Genomic DNA, 26,202 nt, shown 5'->3' with positions numbered 1-26,202 from the left:
AGTGGTGTAAATAGTTATCAAAAGTACCAGGATTATAATTTTATACGCCAGACGCGCGTTTCATCTTCATAAGACTCATCAGTGACGCTCAGATCAAAATAGTTAAAAAGCCAAATAAATACAAAGTTGAAGAGCATTGAGGATCAAAAATTCCTAAAAGTTGTGCCAAATATGGCTAAGGTAATCTACTCCTGGGGTAAGAAAATCCTTAGTTTTTCGAAGAATTCAAAGTTTTGTAAAAGGAAAATTTATAAAATGACCATATAATTGATATTCATGTCAACACCGAAGTACTGACTACTGGGCTGGTGATACCCTCGGGGACGAAACGTCCACCAGCAGTGGCATCGACCCAGTGGTGTAAATAGTTATCAAAAGTACCAGGATTATAATTTTATACGCCAGACGCGCGTTTCATCTTCATAAGACTCATCAGTGACGCTCAGATCAAAATAGTTAAAAAGCCAAATAAATACAAAGTTGAAGAGCATTGAGGATCAAAAATTCCTAAAAGTTGTGCCAAATATGGCTAAGGTAATCTACTCCTGGGGTAAGAAAATCCTTAGTTTTTCGAAGAATTTTTCAAATGACTTCTTCTAGTGAACCACTGAATGGAACGAAACCAAACATGGCATGAATGTTCCTTATGTGGTACTAACCAAGTGTTGTTACTTTGTAGCCGATCCATCATCAAAGATGGCAGCCAGCAGGGGACTTAGTTTAACATAGGACCCTATGGGAAATGCATACAAATGACTTCTTTTAGAGAACCACTGAATGGAATAAAACCAAACATAGCATGAATGTTCCTTATGGGGTGCTGACCAAGTGTTGTTACTTTGTAGCCGATCCATCATCCAAGATGGCCGCCAGTGGGGGACTTAGTTTAACATAGGACCCTATGGGAAATGCATACAAATGACTTCTTTTAGAGAACCACTGAATGGAATGAAACCAAACATGGCATGAATGTTCCTTATGAGGTGCTGACCAAGTGTTGTTACTTTGTTGCCGATCCATCATCCAAGATGGCCGCCAGCCAGGGACTTAGTTTAACATAGGACCCTATGGGAAATGCATACAAATGACTTCTTTTAGAGAACCACTGAATGGAATAAAACCAAACATAGCATGAATGTTCCTTATGGAATGCTGACCAAGTGTTGTTACTTTGTAGCCGATCCATCATCCAAGATGGCCGCCAGCGGGGGACTTAGTTTAACATAGGACCCTATGGGAAATGCATACAAATGACTTCTTCTAGAGAACCACTAAATGGAATGAAATTAAACATAGCATGAATGTTCCTTATGGAGTGCTGACCAAATGTTGTTACTTTGTAGCTGATCCATTATCCAAGAAGGCAGCCAGCTGGGGACTTAGTTTAACATAGGACCCTATTGGAAATGCATACAAATCACTTCTTCTAGTGAACCACTGAATGAAATGAAACCAAACATGGCATAAATGTTCCTTATGTGGTGCTGACCAAGTGTTGTTACTTTGTAGCTGATCCATCATCCAAGATGGCCGCCAGCGTGGGACTTAGTTTAACATAGGACCCTATGGGAAATGCATACAAATGACTTCTTTTAGAGAACCACTGAATGGAATGAAATCAAACATGGCATGAATGTTCCTAATGTGGTGCTGACCAAGTGTTGTTACTTTGTAGCCGATCCATTATCCAAGATTGCCGCCAGCAGGGGACTTAGTTTAACATAGGACCCTATGGGAAATGCATACAAATGACTTCTTTTAGAGAACCACTGAATGGAATGAAATCAAACATGGCATGAATGTTCCTAATGTGGTGCTGACCAAGTGTTGTTACTTTGTAGCCGATCCATTATCCAAGATTGCCGCCAGCGGGGGACTTAGTTTAACATAGGACCCTATGGGAAATGCATACAAATGACTTCTTTTAGAGAACCACTGAATGGAATGAAATCAAACATGGCATGAATGTTCCTAATGTGGTGCTGACCAAGTGTTGTTACTTTGTAGCCGATCCATTATCCAAGATTGCCGCCAGCGGGGGACTTAGTTTAACATAGGACCCTATGGGAAATGCATACAAATGACTTCTTTTAGAGAACCACTGAATGGAATAAAACCAAACATTGCATGAATGTTCCTTATGAGGTGCTGACCAAGTGTTGTTACTTTGTAGCCGATCCATCATCCAAGATGGCCGCCAGCAGGGGACTTAGTTTAACATAGGACCCTATGGGAAATGCATACAAATGACTTCTTTTAGAGAACCACTGAATGGAATAAAACCAAACATGGCATGAATGTTCCTTATGAGGTGCTGACCAAGTGTTGTTACTTTGTAGCCAATCTGTCATCCAAGATGGCCACCAGTGGGGGACTTTTGAATGAAATTAAACATGTTCCTTTCCTTATAAATGAGGTTGTGTTGTCACTTTTAGCCAAATTTTATATTTTTTTATATGATTTCAAAAACCCAAGTAGAATCAGGTGAGCGATACAGGCTCTTGAGAGCCTCTAGTTTCCAATACTGATTAATGTGGGGGGCAGGAACTTTTTCGGGACGTCGGGATCAAGTGTTTTTAAGCTCGGGATTTCGGGATTGAGCCTTCCGGGATCCGGGATTTCTTTTTTCGATGTTCGGGATGTCAGGATTTTTTTTTTAAATTCTGGACCTCGGGATTTCATGTTTTTAAGCCCGGGATTTCGGGATCAGGACCCCTCTGAACCCCCCCCCCCCCATAAATGATAGTTAATTTGAAAATAATTAATTGAATTTCTGTGCCAATATTTAAGCACTCTCTGATATATCATGTTGGCTATTTTTGTTTAAAGAACCAAAGAATAAAGAGTAAAAAAAATGGATGTCCTTTTCAGTCACGGTCTCCGACAATATCCCTTTATCACTGTCGACAGTGATCTGAACTCTAACCTACACCTGAACTTTTATTACTATTTATTAATTTTTTTACCATTGTTTTCTTGATTTTTGCAAAACTTTCAGTGGCAAATATTACATGAACATCAGCACAAAACATTTGTCTATATGAGTGGAATATTCTTTCACCAGACGGACCATTAATGTGTTTGTTACAGTTTAGCAGTACTCTGTGAGACATGTGTATATCTCTACATAAATACATGTGTGTGTGTGTGTTAAATATTTCTCTTGTTAGAGACTGGTAAAACCAAATGTATAGTACGTGTTGAATTATTATACGCCCGGTTACGGGACGTTTTATGGTATACATCTGTCCGTCCGTCCGTCGTCAACATGTCGGACATTAACTCAAAAACGCTTTAACCAATTGGCATAAACTTTAAAGAAATTGTTTATATCTATTGACGTGAGCTCCCTTTCTTTTTGTTTATAAATTTTGATTTTACGTTTCCGAGTTATTAAAAAAGGGGGATTTTCCAGTTTTCGGACAATTATAACTCAATATCGCTTTCATCAATTTTCATACAACTTTGATCGTCAACATGTCGGACATTAACTCAAAAACGCTTTAACCAATTGGCATAAACTTTAAAGAAATTGTTTATATCTATTGACGTGAGCTCCCTTTCTTTTTTTTTATAAATTTTGATTTTACGTTTCCGAGTTATTAAAAAGGGGGATTTTCCAGTTTTCGGACAATTATAACTCAATATCGCTTTCATCAATTTTCATACAACTTTGATCGTCAACATGTCGGACATTAACTCAAAAACGCTTTGACCAATTGGCATAAACTTTAAAGAAATTGTTTATATCTATTGACGTGAGCTCCCTTTCTTTTTTTTTTATAAATTTTGATTTTACGTTTCCGAGTTATTAAAAACGGGGGATTTTCCAGTTTTCGGACAATTATAACTCAATATCGCTTTCATCAATTTTCATACAACTTTGATAAATTGTAAAGTAATGAATCTTTCTGAAATTGTACCACAAGGTTCCATATCACAAATGAAAATCTGAAATTGATTTAAGGGGTACATGTTATTGCTCAAATCGTTCAGGAATTAGGGGTCACAATCAAGCATTTTACAAAAATTACTATTTTACAATAACTTGTGTTATGGGTCTATCTAAAATTATACTACAAGGTTCCATACCACACAGGGAAGGCTGGGATTGAGTTTGGTGGTAATTACTCCAAGAGGGGAGGGGGTGGCGTTTCATTTTATTTTTTTGCAAATTTTTCGAAATATCTTAAAAAGAAATGTCCAATTGCAAAGTATTGCACAACAGATTTTTAATACCTTTGACCACATTTATTTTGTGTCAGAAACCTATATTATGTCAAAATTTTTATCACAATCCAAATTTAGACCGTATCAAGCTTTAATATTGTATCCAAACTTGCCCCAACTGTTCAGGGTTCAGAGGCGTTAGATATCAAAGGAACATTTGGGAAAGATGGACGACACTTAGATCATTTCTGTCGTCACATGTGAAATAAATAACGATTTCAAATAGGACTTCACACATTGACGTTCAGTGGCAAGTTTAGTGCTTATTCAGAACTAGAACATATCAATTTGACTCTGCTTTGTAAAAACCCGACAGGCTGAGCCGGATAAATACTTATATGAAATGAGATGTTTGATGAATTATTTATACATGTAGTATAGAAGACTATTATAATAGTTATGACGTTGCATGCATGTGATATGAGAAAACTGTAAGTTGAAACTCATTGTTCTTATTTACAACCCTCTTTTGAACAGATTCAGATAGCTATACGCTAACATGCTGGTACACTTGGTCTATATGTACCCCCCTGAAAATATACGATGAACCCTACATACTGCATGGCGGCGATACGCTGACCACTTTCGGCTATTTTTTCCATACATTTTGTCCATATCGAGTAGCATTTTTTTTTTTTTTTTTTTTTTTTTTTTTCTCTCCTCGAGTAGCATTTTCATTTTTGCACTTAAGGTCAAGATGAGTCCATAATATTTTTGAAAATTTAGAATTCAATTAGATATTGAACATAAAATTGAGAATGGAAATGGGGAATGTGTCAAAGAGACAACAACCCGACCAAATAAAAAACAACAGAAAATTGAAAAAAAAAAATATGTCACCGACTTCGTTATCGAGAAAATGGTCGGAGAGGGTACTAAGTTACATTGAATATGCTATGAATTTCCAACGTTCTTAGTGTTGATTATGCATGATGATTATGTGTTTTGTATTGGTAGATCCTTTTTATCATAATGGTCTGGATAGTGGGTCATTCATTTGTTAATGTTTATTTTGTGTTTCCAATACTTTTTATTCTTTATATTTTAGCACCTCATCATTCAATCTTTTTTTTGCCTTTTATTCTGCAGTATTTGCCCATTATTTTGTATTCCGCAGGTAAACCCCAATACAATCTAGAAACTCGCTAGTACAACATATCAGTTGTAAAAAATATTATATGTCCATAATCATTTCTCCTGCTTTAGTGGAACATCCCTTCGAGCGTTCGCTTTTTCATAAATTAGCAACCTTTACGGTGGAATCGAAAACGGCGACGTCATAATACAGTTACGACACTATGGCGGCGCCGAGAGCGATGCGTATAAACAATAGTGTGATTTCCCTTTAAGGAGTTATTGCCCTTTATTGTCAATTTTAACAACTTTTTCGTCATTTTTTTCAGCTTGTACAAAAATCATCTTCTCTGAAACTACTGGGCCAAATTTAAACTTACTTGGCCACAATCATAATTGTGGTATATAGTTTAAAAAATGTGTCCGATGACCCCACCTACCAAACAAAATGGCTGACATGGCTAAAATTAGAACATAGTGGTAAAAAATCTTATTTTATGTTTGTTTGTTTCTAGTAGTTAATGCCCCTTACAAATAATTCTCTTCAAATAACAACTCTTGTGTAAAAACATGATACAATGTTGTGTTTTTCTTTATAATGGATATAATGGCAAGTTGGGATGAGGTAAGATTTTCTTCTTTAAAGTCAATGGTCATGTGACTTATGTTGTCTATAAACTGTACATAAAGATACAGGTGTGTAGTATTCTCAAGAGTCAGACAGGGGGAGAATAGGAGAAATTAAATTGACTACAGTGAACTGAATTTCAATATACAAAATTATCGCTATTTTACGAAATTTTCCTTTGATCTTACTAACTGATAATTTCCTTTCTCAGCACTGTAGAGTGATACCAAAAATTATCGCTAGACACTAAGGGCACACGTGCCATTGTCAATGAAATTGTGTTTTTCTTTTTCAAGATATAACGGCAAGTTGGAATAAGGTAAGATTTTCTTCTTAAAAGAAATGGTCATGTGACTTATGTTGTCTATAAACTGTACATAAAGATACAGGCAAGCAATATTCTCAGAGTCAGTCAGTGTCATGTGACCTATGTCATGTGACCTATGTTGTCTATAAACTGTACAGAAAGAAACAGAAGTGCAGTATTCCTAGGGGGAGAACAGGAGAAATCAAGATTACTACAGTGAACAGAATTTCAAAGGGAAATAACTCATTTTTTAAAACATTTTTTAAAGACATTGTATAAATGATAAATGACATTTTAAGTTTTTTTCTCGTTTCTTTGGTCAAATGTTGGTAAATTGTTTGAAGAATTTTCTGAATGTTATATATATAATTTTATGAAGTGAACTCCTCTAATTAGGGCCGCGCCTTTAGGCGGGTCGCCCTATAGTGATCAGTCCGTCTGTCCGTCCGTCCGTAACACTTTAACTTTGTGTCCGCTCCATATCTAGAGAACCATAATGATTTCATACTTTATACTTTACATGTTTATTAACCACCAACAGAGGGCGTGTCATGATGTATGTACAACTTCCTAGGTCAAAGGTCAAGGTAAAAACACTTTGGTTTCAGTCGACAACCCTGTGTCCTGTGGTGAAGATCGTGTCTGCTCTATATCTTGAGAACCGTTATGATTTCAAAGTTTATACTTGACATCCATTTTAACCAACACCAGAGGGTGTCTCATGATGTATGTACAACTTCCTAGGTCAAAGGTCAAGGTCAAAAACTTTGGTTTCAGTTGACAACCCCGTGTCCTGTGGTGAAGATCGTGTCCGCTCCATATCTAGATAACTGTTATGATTTTATACTTAATACTTTACATGTTTATTAACCAACGCCAGAGGGTGTGTCATGATGAATGTTCAACTTCCTAGGTCAAAGGTCAAGGTCAAAAACTTTGGTTTCAGTTGACAACCCCGTGTCCTGTGGTGAAGATCGTGTCCGCTCCATATCTAGATAACCGTTATGATTTTATACTTAATACTTAACATGTTTATTAACCAACACCAGAGGGTGTGTCATGATGTATGTACAACTTCCTAGGTCAAAGGTCAAGGTCAAAAACTTTGGTTTCAGTTGACAGCCCCATGTCCTGTGGTGAAGATCGTGTCCGCTCCATATCTAGATAACCGTTATGATTTCAAAGTTTATACTTGACATCCATTTTAACCACCACCAGAGGACGTTATTGACAGCGGGGCCCACTGAGATGGCTCCCATCTTAATGGTATCTAGTTAGATAATAATCTATTTTTATTAAAGGATATATATATTTCATTACATTTAAAGTTGTTGGCATGGATAGAGAAGTTGCAGATCTATATTAGTTTGTGTCACTTAATAGCCTCTTGTTCTTATTGTTGAAGGCCGTATCATTGCCTATAATTGCTTACATCCACTTCATTTGAACTTAAGTTGATAGTTGTCTCATTGGTAATCATATCTCCTTATTTTTATAAATATACAAGGATTTCATTTTCTTTTACAGGATATAATGGCAAGTTCGGATGAGGTAAGTTTTTCTTCTTAAAAGTCATGTGACCTATGTCATGTGACCCATGTTGTCTATAAACTGTACAGAAAGATACAGGCGTGCAGTATTTTCAGATTCAGTCAGTGTCATTTTTGAGATACAGCAGGTTGGATTTTTTTAATTTGAATTTATTTTCTTAAAGAAATGCACTATGAAATAACTGTTCTATGGCCTTTCTTGTTTGAATTGTTTTACATTTGTCATTTTGGAGCCTTTTATAGATTGCTGTTTGGTAAAGGTTTTGCTTATTCTTGAAAACTCTCTGGTGAAGAGTCTGAGTCGTCCCATTAGCAATCATACCACATCTTCTTACTTTTAACATTATTTTACAAAAACAAGAAAACACATTTCTGACTGAAAAACCCAATTTCGACAAACTGTTGCTACCAAAACTTTAACATTTTCATATTATGAATTAAGTGCTATGGTCCTTGTGATTGATTAAAAAATGACTGTTTATGATATTTCTGTGTAATAACTTGCGAAACATTTAACCAAACCTTTTAAAGTTTTCATATTTTTAGCTCACCTGAACTGAAAGGTCAAGTGAGCTTTTCTCATCACTTGGCGTCCGTCGTCCGTCGTCCGTCGTCCGTAAACTTTTACAAAAATCTTCTCCTCTGAAACTACTGGGCCAAATTCTACCAAACTTGGCCACAATCATCCTTGGGGTATTTAGTTATAAAAATGTGTGACGTGACCCGTCAAACCAACCAAGATGGCCGCCATGGCTAAAAATAGAACATAGGGGTAAAATGCAGTTTTTGGCTTATAACTCAAAAACCAAAGCATTTAGAGCAAATCTGACATGGGGGAAAAATGGTTGATCAGGTCAAGATCTATCTGCCTTGAAATTTTCAGATGAATAGGACAACCTGTTGTTGGGTTGCTGCCTGTGAAATGGTTATTTTAAGGAAATTTTGCAGTTTTTGGTTATTATCTTGAATACTATTATAGATAGAGATAAACTGTAAACAGCAATAATGTTCAGCAAAGTAAGACCTACAAATAAGTCAACATGACCAAAATTGTCAGTTGACCCCTTAAGGAGTTATTGCCCTTTATAGTCAATTTTTAACAACTTTTCGTCATTTTTTGTAACTTTTCTAAAAATCTTCTTCTCCAAAACTACTTTGCCAAATTTAACCAAACTTGGCCACAATTATCTTTGTGGTTTATAGTTTAAAAAATGTGTCCGATGACCCAGCCTACCAAACAAAATGGCCGACATGGCTAAAATTAGAACATAGTGGTAAAATGCAGTTTTTGCTTTATATCTTTGAAACTAAGACATTTAGGGCAAATCTTTCAAGATTTAAATGTCCATCAGAATAAGATATATCCCCTCACAAATTTTGAGTTGAATCGGACCACCTTTTGTTGGGTTGCTGCCCTAAAATTGGTGATTTTAAGGAAATTTTGCAGTTTTTGGTTATTATCTTGAATACTATTATAGATAGAGATAAACTGTAAACAGCAATAATGTTCAGCAAAGTAAGATCTACAAATAAGTCAGCATGATCAAAATTGTTAGAGGACCCCTTAAGGAGTTATTGCCCTTTATAGTCAATATTGAACAACTTTTCGTCATTTTTGTAACTTGTATAAAAATCTTTTCTAAACGACTTGGCCAAATTTAACCAAACTTGGCCACAATCATAATACTAGGGTCTCTATTTAAAAAAAAAGTGTCTAATGACCCCGCCTACCAACGAAGATGGCCGACATCAGTAAACACATTAACAGGTGAGCGACACAGGCTCTTGAGAGCCTCTAGTTTGTTTCTCATGTCAAAATGGAGGTCAAGTGTGAGAGTGCCAATTTTCTTTATGCTGTTCAGGAGTTATGGCCCTTCATTGTTTCAACAATGACACTAAAATGTAAGCAAAATGTGTACATCATTTTTACAGCATCTATTTAAAAAAGAGTAACTTTGTTTTAAAGTTTATCTAATTTACTTGTACATGTATATATGGTGGAATGTAATCATGGTAATAAAAGGACAATGTTAGAGGATAATCAATTTGGAGAAATTACAGATTTTATCAATTTTAATATTTAATAGTATTGGGGCAATCTTAATATGACATCATGATTACAACACTAATTAATGTATTCTTCATAAAATTACAACTCCTGTTTACAAACATGTTTAACCCCTCCTCATTCTTTATGTGCCTATCCCACCTCGGGAGCATGTAGTTCAGTGGCTATCACTGGTTCTTGTCTGTCATATTTTTTTTTCGTAAAAAGGTTTATTATAAATTAGGTGTAAGTTTTCTCATTGAATTGTTTCATATTTTTCATGTTGGGGCCTTTTATAGCTGACTATACGGCATGGATTTTTAACCAAATTTTTGAAGTAAAAATCAGTTATTGATTTTGGGATGTACGGCGGGCGTGCTGCAGGTGGCTGCCAATTAGTGTCCATTCACTTACATGCAAACGCTTTAAAGAAGTTTTCAAATTTAGATATGTTGTTTCCTGTGACTAAATGAAGGTCAAGGTCAATTTTCATGATTTTAGCTTTTCTTGATGTTCAGTTATAAATAGCCCTTTAGAATTCAATGTTTGATGGTTTAATCCATTTCTGTACAAAGGGAAATTTTAAAGTCATGTGTGTTATGAAGGTAGATGTCACAGTTGTTACTTGTTATTTTTTCTGTGTGTGTTAATGTTTATTTTTTTACATGATCCTGTTTGTGGTTCAGATTTGCAAACATCATTTTCATTATTTCTATTATAAATATTCAATCAGAATCCAAATTCAGAGCTGTTTTAAGCTTAAATGTTGTGTCCATACTTGTTCAACTGTTCAGAGTTCAACCTATGCAGGAAAATCCTGTTTGCTGTCATTTGAACTTAAGTTGATAGTTTTCTCATAAGTAATCATATCTCCTTATTTTTATAAATATACAATGATTTCATTTTCTTTTACAGGATATAATGGAAAGTTCAGATGAGGTAAGTTTTTCTTCTTAACGGTCAGTGTCATGTGACCTATGTCATGTGACCCATGTTGTCTATAAACTGTACATAAAGATACAGGTGTGTAGTATTCTCAGAGTCAGTCAATGTCATATGAGCTATGTTGTCTATAAACTACACCAAGATACAGGTGTGTAATATTCTCAGAGTCAGTCAATGTATGTGACCTATGTCATGTGACTTATGTTGTCTATAAACTGTACATAAAGATACAGGTGTGTAGTATTCTCAGAGTCAGTCAGTATCATGTGACTTATATTGGTAATCATATCTCCTTAATTTTATACGACCGCAAAAATTGAAAATTTTTTGGTCGTATATTGGTATCACGTTGGCGTCATCGTCTGTGTAGTCGTCGTCATCGTCCGAAGACATTTGGAAGGTTGGGATTGATTTTGGGAGTTTTGGTCCAAACAGTTTAGGAATAAGGGACCAAAAAGGGCCCAAATAAGCATTTTCTTGGTTTTCGCACTATAACTTAAGTATAAATAAATAGAAATCAATGAAATTTTAACACAAGGTTTATGACCACAAAAGGAAGGTTGGGATTGATTTAGGGAGTTGAGGTCCCAACAGTTTAGGAATTAGGGGCCAAAAAGGGCCCCAAATAAGCATTTTTCTTGGTTTTCACACCATAACTTTAGTATAAGTAAATAGAAATCTATGAAATTTATACACAAGGTTTATGACCATAAAAGAAAGGTTGGGATTGATTTTGGGAGTTTTGGTCCCAACAGTTTAGGAATAAGGGGCCCAAAGGGTCCAAAGTTAAACTTTGTTTGATTTCATAAAAAAATGAAAAATTGGGGTTCTTGGATATGCCGAATCTAACTGTGTATGTAGATTCTTAATTTTTGGTCCCGTTTTCAAATTGGTCTTCATTAAGGTCCAAAGGGTCCAAAATTAAACTTAGTTTGATTTAAACAAAAATTTAATCCTTGGGCTTCTTTGATATGCTGAATCTAAAAATGTACTTAGATTTTTGATAATGGGCCCAATTTTCAAGTTGGTCCAAATTGGGGTCCAAGATTAAACTTTGTTTGGTTTCATCAAAAATTGAATAATTGGGGTTCTTTGATATGCCAAATCTAACTGTGAATGTAGATTCTTAATTTTTGGTCCCGTTTTCAAATTGGTCTACATTACAAGTCCAAAGGGTCCAAAATTAAACTAAGTTTGATTTTAACAAAAAATGAATTCTTGGGCTTCTTTGATATGCTGAATCTAAACATGTACTTAGATTTTTAACCGGATTTTTGTGACAAAAATATTGGTTATTGATTTGGGGATGTACGTCGGTCGGTCGGGCGGTCGGTTGTCAGGCGGGCGGGCGGCAATCAAATGTTGTCCGTGCATTAACTCATGAACCGTTCTACCAAAGCTTTTAAAATTTTAATATGTTGTTACTGACAACTAAATGAAGGTCAAGTTCAATAATGGCGAGTTTGACTTTTACCGTTCAGTAGTTAGTTATGGATCTTAAAAGATTGAAAAATGGAGTTTCCAGTCGTGTCCGTGCATTAACTCATGAACCGTTCAACCAAAGCTTTTAAAATTTTAATATGTTGTTACTGACAACTAAATGAAGGTCAAGTTCAATAATGGCGAGTTTGACTTTTACCGTTCAGTAGTTAGTTATGGATCTTAAAAGATTGAAAAATGGAGTTTCCAGTCGTGTCCGTGCATTAACTCATGAACCGTTCAACCAAAGCTTTTAAAATTTTAATATGTTGTTACTGACAACTAAATGAAGGTCAAGTCCAATAATGGCGAGTTTGACTTTTACCGTTCAGTAGTTATGGTTCTTGAAAGATTGAAAAATGGAGTTTCCAGTCGTGTCCGTGCATTTACGCATGAACTGTTCTACCAATGCTTCCCAAATTTTAATATGTTGTTACTGATGACAAAATGGAGGTCAAGTTCAATATTGACGATTTTGACTTTTACCGTTCAGGAGTTATGGTTCTTGAAAGATTGAAAAATGGTGTTTCCATTCACGTTGTTGCATTTACTCATGAACCATTCAATCTAAGTTTTTCAAATTTTAATATGTTAATACTGATGACAAAATGGAGGTCAAATTTGATATTGACGATTTTCACTTTCACATTCATCAGTAATGGTTCTTGTGATATTGCCAGGACACAAATAAATGTTAATAAATCTGGTTTGCTGTCGTTGTGACAGCCTCTTGTTGATTATGGGCCAAGTTTTCAAGTTGGTCCAAATCAGGATCCAAAATTATTATATTAAGTATTGTGCAATAGCAAGAAATTTTTAATTGCACAGTATTCAGCAATAGCAAGAAATCTTCAATTGCACAGTATTGTCATGATTGTGCAATAGCAAGTAATCTTCAATTGCACAGTATTGTGCAATAGCAAGTATTTTCAATTGCACAGTATTGCGCAATAGCAAGAAATTTTCAATTGGAGTTATCTTTCTTTGTCAAGAATAGTAGTTGAATCAACTTTAATCATTGTTACAATGTATATTCACTTTTACTACCAACTGATAAATTAAAACAATCTTTACCATTCAGTGATAACAAGCACTTTTTTTACATTTTAATATTTTTAACATTTTTATTGAGAAAATAAATATTCAACAGCAAAGTGAATTGCTCAAAGACAAAATTTTGTTTTAGATTCATTAGACCACATTCATTCTGTGTCAGAAACCTATGCTGTGTCAACTATTTAATCACAATCCAAATTTAGAGCTGAATCCAGCTTGAATGTTGTGTCCATACTTGTCCCAACCGTTCAGAGTTCAACCTCTACGGTGGTATGAAGCTGCGCCCTGCGGAGCATCTGGTAATAAATATACAATGATTTCATTTTCTTTTACAGGATGTAATGGAAAGTTGGGATAAGGTAGGTTTTTCTTCTTAAAAGTCAGTGTCATGTGACCTATGTCATGTGACCCATATTGTCTATAAACTGTACATAAAGATACAGGCGTGCAGTATTCTCAGATTCAGGCAGGGTCATGTCACCTATGTCATGTGACTTATGTTGTCTATAAAATGTACATAAAGATACAGGTGTGTAGTAGTCTCAGTCAGTCAGTGTCATGTGACCTATGTCATGTGACATATGTTGTCTATAAACTGTACATAAGATACAGTTGTGCAGTATTCTCAGGGGGAGAACAGGAGAAATCAAAATGACTACAGTGAACAGAATTTCAATATACATGATATACAAAATTGAATGAAATTCCAGGAGACAAAAAAAAAGAAACGTACGGTAAGATGTCGTAGGACATTCACAACTCTTTAAGTCGAAGAGAATCTGACATCGCCATGGAAAAAAAAGAAAAAAAAATCAAAATTCAACAGTCTACATTAGTCATTTCAGGGCCTTTTATAGCTGACTATGCCATATGGGCTTTGATCATTGTTGAAGGCTGTACGGTGACCTATAGTTGTTATTTTTTATGTCATTTGGTCTATTTTGTAGAATGTCTCATTGGCAATCATACCACATCTTCTTTTTATATTCAAAACATTACATAGAAAACAAAAGACTGAGGAACACAAACCTCAACAAAAACTTCGGCTGATCTCAAAACTGATGCATAATACAATTGTCTACAGACTTTTATAAAAAAAAAAACCTCTGATACATTTCACTCCTTCTTGGTAATCACTGTATTTGGTATAAACTGTTGAAACTGTAAAAATGTAGCTTGTTAAATTCAATTATTACATTTATAATACATTTGTATGTTCTAGAGGAAAATGTAAAAGCTTTGTTTTGCTTACAGAAACTTCTTACAGCTGCAAAGGAGGGGAATAAAAAAGAGGTAGAATTATGTGTAAAGAACAGAGCTAACTTGGAATGTAGAGGAGGTGTAAGTAAAGTAAAATGTTTAACACATTTACAGATATTTATTATATAGTACACATAATGTGGATCAGTTAAACATTGCCCTTGTTAGTGTTCAATGATTCAGTGTACATTCTACAATGTTCTAGTTATTGCAAATACTCTTGTCTTCAAAATATTAAGAAACATAGTATTATGATATATTGTGATTAACTTTATTACACTGATGAATACCACTCCAGTTTGTATGTCAAAGGGTTGCTGTCTGATACTTCGTAACTGTATACAACTGAAATAGTGTGATTTACTTCATTACACTGATGAATACCACTCCAGTTTGTATGTCAAAGGGTTGCTGTCTGATACTTCGTAACTGTATACAATTGAAATATTGTGATTTACTTTCTTACACGTAACATAGTATTCTACACAAGAAAACATTACTTTGGTTAAAAAAAATATTGCATGACCATGACTTGAGACATGACACCTGATTCTACAACATTCATTAACCACTTATGTATTGAACATAACATGTGACACCTGATCATAAAACCTGCATTTACCACTCTTGAACTGAACATGACATGTGACCCGTGATTATACCACATACATTTACCACTCTTGAACTGAACATGACATGTGACCCCTGATTATACCACATACATTTACCACTCTTGTATTGAACATGACATGTGACCCCTGATCATAAAACCTGCATTTACCACTCTTGAACTGAACATGACATGTGACCCCTGATTATACCACATACATTTACCACTCTTGAACTGAACATGACATGTGACACCTGATTATACCACATACATTTACCACTCTTGTATTGAACATGACATGTGACCCCTGATCATAAAACCTGCATTTACCACTCTTGAACTGAACATGACATGTGACCCCTGATTATACCACATACATTTACCACTCTTGAACTGAACATGACATGTGACCCCTGATTATACCACATACATTTACCACTCTTGTATTGAACATGACATGTGACCCCTGATCATAAAACCTCCATTTACCACTCTTGAACTGAACATGACATGTGACCCCTGATTATACCACATACATTTACCACTCTTGTACTGAACATGACATGTGACACCTGATTACACATAGATATAGGAAGATGTGGTGTGAGTGCCAATGAGACAACTCTCCATCCAAATAACAATTAAAAAAAGTAAACCATTATAGGTCAATGCACGGCCTTCAACACGGAGCCTTGGCTCACACCGAACAACAAGCTATAAAGGGCCCCAAAATTACTAGTGTAAAACCATTCTAACGGGAAAACCAACGGTCTAATCTATATAAAAAAACAAGAAACGAAAAACACGTATAAATTACATAAACATACGACAACTACTGTGCAACTGTACAGATTCCTGACTTAGGACAGGTGCAAACAACCTGTATTTACCACTCTTGTACTGAACATGACATGTGACATGCAGCATTCATTACCCATTCCAGTTTACCCATTCCAGTACTGAACATGACATGTGACACCTGATTATACAACATTCATTCACCACTCCAGAACTGAACATGACATGTGACACCTGATCATACAACATACATATATACCACTCCTGTACTGAACATAATCATACAACATGAATTTACCATTCCTGTACTAAACATGACATGAACCACCTGATCATACAACTTTCATTTACCACTCTTGTACTGAACATGACATGTGACACCTGATTATACAACATACATTTACCACTCTTGTACTGAACATGACATGTGCCACCTGATCATACAACTTTCATTTACCACTCTTGTACTGAACATGACATGTGACAACTGATTATACAACATTCATTTACCACTCTTGTACTGAACATGACATGTAACACCTGATTATACAGCATACATTTACCACTCTTGTACTGAACATGACATAGCAATGACACTCATATGCTCAACACCAACATGTGACATAGCAATGACACTATTATAGTCAACACCAACATGTGACATATCAATGACACTCTTATAGTCAACACCAACATGTGACATAGAAATGACACTCATATGCTCAACACCAACATGTGACATAGCAATGACACTCTTTACCTCAACACCAACATGTGACATAGCAATGACACTCTTATCATCTTATAGTCAACACCAACATGTGACATAGCAATGCCACTCTTATAGTCAACACCAACATGTGACATAGCAATGCTACTCTTATAGTCAACACCAACATGTGACATAGCAATGCCACTCTTATAGTCAACACCAACATGTGACATAGCAATAATACTCATATGCTCAACACCAACATGTGACATAGCAACAACACTATTTACCTCAACACCAACTTGTGACATAGCAATGTCACTCTTATAGTCAACACCAACATGTGACATAGAAATGACACTCTTATACTCAACTCCAACATGTGACATAGCAATGCCACTCTTATAGTCAACACCAACATGTGACATAGCAATGCCACTCTTATATTCAACTCCAACACTTGACATAGCAATGACACTCTTATAGTCAACACAAACATGTGACATAACAATGCCACTCTTATAGTCAACACCAACATGTGACATAGCAATGCCACTCTTATAGTCAACACTAACATGTAACAAAGGAATGACACTCATATGCTCAACACCAACATGTGACATAGCAATGACACTCTTTACCTCAACACCAACATGTGACATAGCAATGACACTCTTATACTCAACTCCAACATGTGACATAGCAATGCCACTCTTATAGTCAACACCAACATGTGACATAGCAATGGCACTCTTATACTCAACTCCAACATGTGACATAGCAATGCCACTCTTATAGTCAACACCAACATGTGACATAGAAATGACACTATTTATCTCAACACCAACATGTGACATATTAACGACACTCTTATAGTCAACACCAACTTGTGACGTAGCAATGAAACTATTATACTCAACACCACATGTGACATAGCAATGACACTCTTATAGTTAACACTAACATGTGACATAGCACTTACACTCTTATACTCAACACAAACATGTAACATAGCACTGACACTCTACCTCAACACCAACATGTGACATAGCAATGACACTCTTACAGTCAACACCAACATATGACATAGCAATGACACACATATGCTCAATACCAACACTATTATAGTCAACACCAACATGTCTCTTAGCTATGACACTCTTATAGTCAACACTAACATGTGACATTGCAATGACACTCATATGCGCAACACCAACATGTGACATAACAACGATACTCTTATAGTCAACACCAACATGTCACTTAGCAATGACACTCTTCTAGTCAACACTGACATGTGACATCGCAATGACACTCGTATAGTCAACACCAACATGTGACATAGCAATGCCACTCTTATAGTCAACACCAACATGTGACATAGTAATGCCACTCTTATAGTCAACACCAACATGTGACATAGCAATGCCACTCTTATAGTCAACGCCAACATGTGACATAGCAATAATACTCATATGCTCAACACCAACATGTGACATAGCAACAACACTATTTACCTCAACACTGACATGTGACATCGCAATGTCACTCTTATAGTCAACACCAACATGTGACATAGCAATGCCACTTTTATAGTCAACACCAACATGTGACATAGCAATGCCACTCTTATAGTCAACACCAACATGTGACATAGCAATGCCACTCTTATAGTCAACACCAACATGTGACATAGCAATAATACTCATATGCTCAACACCAACATGTGACATAGCAACAACACTATTTACCTCAACACCAACATGTGACATAGCAATGTCACTCTTATAGTCAACACCAACATGTGACATAGCAATGACACTCTTATAGTCAACACCAACATGTGACATATCAACGACACTATTATAGTCAACACCAACCTGTGACATAGCAATGACACTCTTATAGTCAACACCAACATGTGATGTAGCAGCGACACTCTTATACTCAACACCAACATGTGACGTAGCAATGACACTCTTATAGTCAACACCAACATGTGACATAGCAATGACACTCTTATAGGCAACACCAACATGTAACATAGCACTGACACTCTACCTCAACACCAACATGTGACATAGCAATGACACTCTTACAGTCAACACCAACATGTGACATAGCAATGGCACACATATGCTCAACACCAACATGTGACATAGCAGCGACACTATAATAGTCAACACCAACATGTCTCTTAGCTATGACACTCTTATAGTCAACACTAACATGTGACATTGCAATGACACTCATATCCTCAACACCAACATGTGACATAACAACGATACTCTTATAGTCAACACCAACATGTTACTTAGCAATGACACTCTTCTAGTCAACACTGACATGTGACATCGCAATGACACTCGTATAGTCAACACCAACATGTGACATAGCAATGACACTCTTATAGTCAACACCAACATGTGACATAGCAATGACACTCTTATAGTCAACACCAACATGTGACACAGCAGTGACATTCTTACGCTCATCACCAACATGTGACATAGCAATGACACTCTTATACCCATCACCAACATGTTACGTAGCAGTGACACTCTTATATTCAACACCAGCATGTGACTTAGCACTACCACTCTTTACCTCAACATCAACATGTGACATATCACTGACATCCTTTACCTCAACACTAACATGTGACATATCAATGACACTCTTATACTCAACACCAACATGTGACATATCAGTGACACTCTTATATTCAACACAAATATGTGACATATCAATGACATACTTATACTCAACACAAACATGTGACATAGCAATGACACTCTTTACCTAAACACCAACATGTGGCATAGCAATGACATTCTTATACTCAACACCAACATGTGACATAGCAATGAGACTCTTTACCTCAACACCAACATGTGACATAGCAATGCCACTCTTTACCTCAACACCAACATGTGACATAACACTGACACTCTTTACCTCAACACTAACATGTGACATAGCAATGACACTCTTATACTCAACACCAGCATGTGACATAGCAGTGACACTCTTATAGTCAACACACATATGTATGTGACGTAGCAGTGACACTCTTATACTCAACACCAACATGTGACGTTGCATTGACACTCTTATACTCAACACCAACATGTGACATAGCAATGACATTATTACACTCATCACAAACAAGTGACAGATCACACTTATAGGCAATGCAAACTTGAAAAAAATAAACTTGGCTTATTGCAGTTCTTTACTTATACTAACCACACACATACACCATTGCTATATTACCCTTATACTCACCACAAACATTCACCATTGCTATATTACCCTTATACTCACCACAAACATACACCATTGCCATATTACCCTTATACTCAGCACAAACATACACCATTGCCATATTACCCTTATACTCACCACAAACATACACCATTGCTATATTACCCTTATACTCACCACAAACATATACCATTGCTATATTACCCTTATACTCAGCACAAACATACACCATTGCTATATTACCCTTATACTCAGCACAAACATACACCATTGTTATATTACCCTTATACTCAGCACAAACATACACCATTGCTATATTACCCTTATACTCACCACAAACATACACCATTGCCATATTACCCTTATACTCAGCACAAACATATACCATTGCCATATTACCCTTATACTCAACACAAACATACACCATTGCCATATTACCCTTATACTCACCACAAACATACACCATTGCGATATTACCCTTATACTCACCACAAACATATACCATTGCTATATTACCCTTATACTCACCACACACATACACCATTGCTATATTACCCTTATACTCACCACAAACATACACCATTGCCATATTACCCTTATACTCACCACAAACATATACCATTGCTATATTACCCTTATACTCACCACAAACATACACCATTGCTATATTACCCTTATACTCACCACAAACATATACCATTGCCATATTACCCTTATACTCACAACAACACATACACCATTGCTATATCACCCTTATACTCACCACAAACATATACCATTGCTATATTACCCTTATACTCAGCACAAACATATACCATTGCTCTATTACCTTTATACTCACAACAACACATACACCTTTGCTATATTACCCTTATACTCAGCACAAACATACACCATTACTCTATTACCCTTATACTCAGCACAAACATATACCATTGCCATATTACCCTTGTACTCACCACAAACATACACCATTGCCATATTACCCTTATACTCACCACAAACATACACCATTGCCATATTACCCTTATACTCACCACAAACATATACCATTGCCATATTACCATTATACTCACCACAAACACCATTGTCATATTACCCTTATACTCAGCACAAACATACACCATTGCTATATTACCCTTATACTCACCACAAACATACACCATTGCTATATTACCCTTATACTCACCACAAACATTCACCATTGCTATATTACCCTTATACTCAGCACAAACATACACCATTGCTATATTACCTTTATACTCACCACAAACATACACCATTGCCATATTACCCTTATACTCACCACAAACATACACCATTGCTATATTACCCTTATACTCACCACAAACATACACCATTGTCATATTACCCTTATACTTACCACAAACATATACCATTGCTATATTACCCTTATACTCACCACAAACATATACCATTGTCATATTACCCTTATACTCACCACAAACATATACCATTGCTATATTACCCTTATACTCAGCACAAACATACACCATTGCCATATTACCCTTATACTCAACACAAACATATACCATTGCTATATTACCCTTATACTCACCACACACATACACCATTGCTATATTACCCTTATACTCAGCACAAACATACACCATTGCCATATTACCCTTATACTCAGCACAAACATACACCATTGCTATATTACCCTTATACTCAGCACAAACATACACCATTGCTATATTACCCTTATACTCACCACAAACATATACCATTGCTATATTACCCTTATACTCAGCACAAACATATACCATTGCTATATTACCCTTATACTCACAACAACACATACACCATTGCTATATCGCCCTTATACTCACAACAACACATATGATATGAAGCAGCTGTTATATACTCACCACAAACATACACCATTGCTATATTACCCTTACACTCACCACAAACATACACCATTGTTATATTACCCTTATACTCACAACAACACATATGATATGAAGCAGCTGGTAGACACCCAACATTTTACACGGTAATACCACTAAATATTTTCTAAGCTTTGATCATTATTTTGAATTTACACAAAAATCAGACAGGTTTAATGGACCACGCATATTTGTTAGAATTATATAAAGTGGGGTCTCATTTTATTCGTAACACAGAACTGAATCAGATAGTTAAGGTTTTATTTTGTTTCTTGACGAAAAATTATTTTGTAAACATTTGATTTTAATGAGAAGTTAATGAAAACAAATTGTGTTAACATATTTGGTAAGATAATGTTAATTCTACAGATCTAATGTAAAACATCTTTTAAAAATAACAAATACTTGACAGAATTATATAAAGTGGGGTCTTATTTTTCTTGTCTCTTCGTACTGAATCAGAAAATATAAATTGTTTTAATGTTTCTTGAAATTTTTTTTTTTTTAACCTAACAGTTCTGATGGAAGTGCTGACATCTCACAATAAAACATGTTGTTTATTTGTTGTTTATGTAGAATATAAATACAAGTGTGACTGGTCATTTTATTCAGTTTTGACCACTGATTCATGTGATATATATTTTGTTTATATTTATTACACAACATTGTCCAGTTTATGACACAAGTTTTGATGTCTGTTATATGTTGATATTACAGTTGGGATGGACACCATTAATGTCGGCGGCTTGGGGAGGACACCTGGAGGTGGTGACTTTCCTAGTCACTCACGGAAGTCAGTTAGACGCTACAAACGAGGTAATGATAGATATAATAACCTTACTTTGACCAAACTCCACTTTATACAGAATCTACACAAAATCATGTTGTTAATCAGACAGGTTTAATGGACAACAAATATTTGTTAGAATTATATAAAGTGGGGTCTCATTTTATTCGTAACACAGAACTGAATAAGATAGTTAAGGTTTTATTTTGTTTCTGGACAAAAAATTATTTTGTAAACATCTGATTTTAATGAGAAGTTAAAGAGAACAAGTTGTGTTAACATCTTTAGTCTGATAATGTTAATTCTACAGATTTAATGTGAAACGTCTTTTAAAAATAACAAATACTTGACAGAATTATATAAAGTGGGGTCTTGTTTTTCTTGTCTCTTCGTACTGAATCAGAAAATACTACTCGTTTTAATGTTTCTTGAAAAAAAATTTTTTTTAAACTTTTGATCATTCTACTTAATTATTGTTAATCAGACAGATTAAATGGACAACACATGTTTGATAGAATTATATAAAGTGGGGTCTCATTTTAATTGTCTTGTCCAGCTGAGTCCATTGATATAAATATTGTAACGTTTCTAGAAAAAAGTTTTTTTTTAACCTGACAGTTCTGATGGAAGTTTTGACATCTCACAATAAAACATGTTGTTTATTTGTTGTTTATGTAGAATATAAATAAAAGTGTGACTGGTCATTTTATTCAGTTTTGACCACTGATTCATGTGATATATATTTTGTTTATATTTATTACACAACATTGTCCAGTTTATGACACAAGTTTTGATGTCTGTTATATGTTGATATTACAGAGAGGAAGGACACCATTAATGTTGGCGGCTCGGGGAGGACACCTGGAGGTGGTGACTTTCCTAGTTACTCAAGGAAGTCAGTTAGAAGCTACATCCACCTTGGTAATGATAGATATAATCACCTTACTCTGACCAAACATCACTTTATACAGAATCTACACAAAATCATGTTGTTAATCAGACAGGTTTAATGGACAACAAATATTTGTTAGAATTATATAAAGTGGGGTCTCATTTTATTCGTAACACAGAACTGAATCAAATAGTAAAGGTTTAGTTTTGTTTCTTGACGAAAAATTATTTTGTAAACATCTGATTTTAATGAGAAGTTGATGAGAACAAGTTGTGTTAACATCTTTAATTCTACAGATCTAATGTAAAATGTCTTTTAAAAATAACAAATACTTGACAAAATTATATAAAGTGGGGTCTTATTTTTCTTGTTTTTTCGTACTGAATCAGAAAATATTACTCGTTTTAATATTTCTTGAAAAAAGTTTTTTTTTCAACTTTGATCATTCTACTGAATCAACACAAAATCATGTTGTTTATCATACATGTTAAATGGACAACAAATACTTGTGAGACTTATATAAAGTGAGGGTTGCTATTATTTGACTTGTTACACATATAATTAAGAGTTTACTAATATTTGTCTACCTGTTTTGTTTCACTGAATCAGAAAATATACATTGAATTTATATATCTTAATCTACCATTTAATAGTTTATACACAAATATAATTGGATATTTTCTTAACAGATGTTATATTTCTTACATTTGGTAAATTGTTTGACTCCTATCGTGATTTTGTTATCACACACCATTAACATGTTTATATTTTTATATTGTTATAGGATGGACAAACAGCTTTACATTATGCTGCTCAGGGTGGACATATTGATGTAACAAAATGGTTAACAGATCAAGGATGCAGTCCTTGGGCGAAAACAAAAGAGGTAACATTCAGTTTTATTCTTATTAGATAGATAGATATTTTATTCTCTAAAAACTAAATACAAGTCAACAGAGAAAGTACAATTACAATATAAATACAAATACCATAGTTGAGGATAAACAGCTGCAGATAAAATATAATAAAGTACAACTTTTAAGTTTATGATGAAATACCTGTATAATAAACAGGTTAAACTAAATATGAAGAAATCAGTTTGTGCTTAACTTTTACATGGAGGGAAAAACCTTTTTATTAATACACTTAATGAATGAACACAGTTTTCTTAAGGAGGCTCACAAGTATAAGATTTTCAGAAAAAAATTAAACAATAATTTTTCATTACAAATTTCATTTATTACTTTAAGTAGTTATTACTTTATCATTATGGTACAAGAATCATTCCAAAAAATCAATTGGTGTTGGCCTCAGGTGACTTTTAAAATGTAGTTATCATTGAAAAAGCTCCAAATTATCTCCCTTTGGTGCAAAAATGCCATTTTTTGGCATTAAAATAGAAATATCTTAAATTTACTCATTGGTGACCTATATTTAAAAGGCCATGTGAGCTTTTCTCATCACTTGTCGTCCGTCGTTGTCGTCGTCGTCATCTGTTGTCGTTAACAATTTTTCAAACATCTTCTCCTCTGAAACTACTGAATGGATTTGAATGAAACTTAGCATGATTGTTCCTTAGTATATCCTGCACAAAATGTGCGCTTCGATTTTTGATCCGTCAAAAAACATGGCCGCCGTTACTTAAAATAGAACATAGGGGTCAAATGCAGTTTTTGGCTAATATCTCAAAAACGAAAGCATTAAAGGCAAATCTGACATGGGGTAAAAATGTTCATTAGGTCAAGATCTATCAGCCCTGAAATTTTCAGATGAATCAAACAAACCATTGTTGGGTTGCTGGCACTTAATTGGTAATTTTAAGGAAATTTTGCTGTTTTTGGTCATTATCTTGAAAATTATTATAGATAAAGATAAACTGTAAACAGCAAAAATGATCAGCAAAGTAAGATCTACAAATAAGTTAATATGACCAAAATTGTCAATTGACCCCTTAAGGGGTTATTGTCCTTTAACCCTTTCAACGCTACACAAAAAAATAGAAAAATGGCTGCTGCTGCTGCATTTTTTTTTAGTACATTCATTAGAACAGTATTTTCCTTTTCAGACTGCTGTATCTTTTTTATTATATGAGATACAGAGAAAGTTATTGCATGAAAAATGCTCAGGAGAGCATGAACTGTAATGTTAGGCAATTATTTTACTGAAATTTTTATCAGGTTACCTGCGTTTTCAGGTAATTAACAGGTAAAAGGTGTAATTTATTACATTTGTGTTGAATTTTGAATAAAAACTACTTTTAGTCTTCATTTATTTTGTTGTTTTATCTGCCATATTGTAAAGAAGACACCAGTTGCCCGATTCCGTAGCGTATTGTACCATACATAACGTTTTATGTAATCGTGGCACAAATAAATAGCTCCGTCCTAAAAAATTTCAGTCAACCTCCGTTTTCCCCCCTTTTTCTACGTCTCGTAATGATCGATCAAATCATATTTCCCACACGAATTTTATGTAATAAACACATTGAGATAACAAGAAACCTTTTAACTAATCCTCGTTGTAAGTTTCGCCAAGGAAATGCTGAAATTTTTCAATATTTACAGCTTCGTTTCCGATTTCCGCCATTTGCATTTGTCAAAATATTTGTTTTTATTTTCCTTCTATTTTCCTTCTACTGCATGATTTT

General features: G+C 34.9%; 1 long non-coding RNA gene across 2 annotated transcripts in view; it reads left to right on the top strand.

Annotated features, from left to right (window-relative positions):
• Positions 1 to 26,202, top strand: part of LOC143051559 (uncharacterized) — a 428,761-nt gene that overhangs the window by 18,820 nt on the left and 383,739 nt on the right. The window contains exons 3-6 of one of the 2 annotated variants that reach the window (XR_012970829.1): positions 7,767 to 7,790; positions 10,752 to 10,775; positions 13,652 to 13,675; positions 14,571 to 14,658. This is a non-coding gene — a long non-coding RNA (uncharacterized LOC143051559). Of the gene's footprint in view, positions 1 to 7,766; positions 7,791 to 10,751; positions 10,776 to 13,651; positions 13,676 to 14,570; positions 14,659 to 26,202 lie in introns of those variants that run through there. The other variant, XR_012970828.1, reaches the window with a different exon arrangement.

Source organism: Mytilus galloprovincialis, chromosome 11 (assembly GCF_965363235.1).
Source record: "Mytilus galloprovincialis chromosome 11, xbMytGall1.hap1.1, whole genome shotgun sequence".
Lineage (NCBI taxonomy): Eukaryota > Metazoa > Mollusca > Bivalvia > Mytilida > Mytilidae > Mytilus > Mytilus galloprovincialis.
This window is presented reverse-complemented; position numbering and strand designations above follow the sequence as displayed.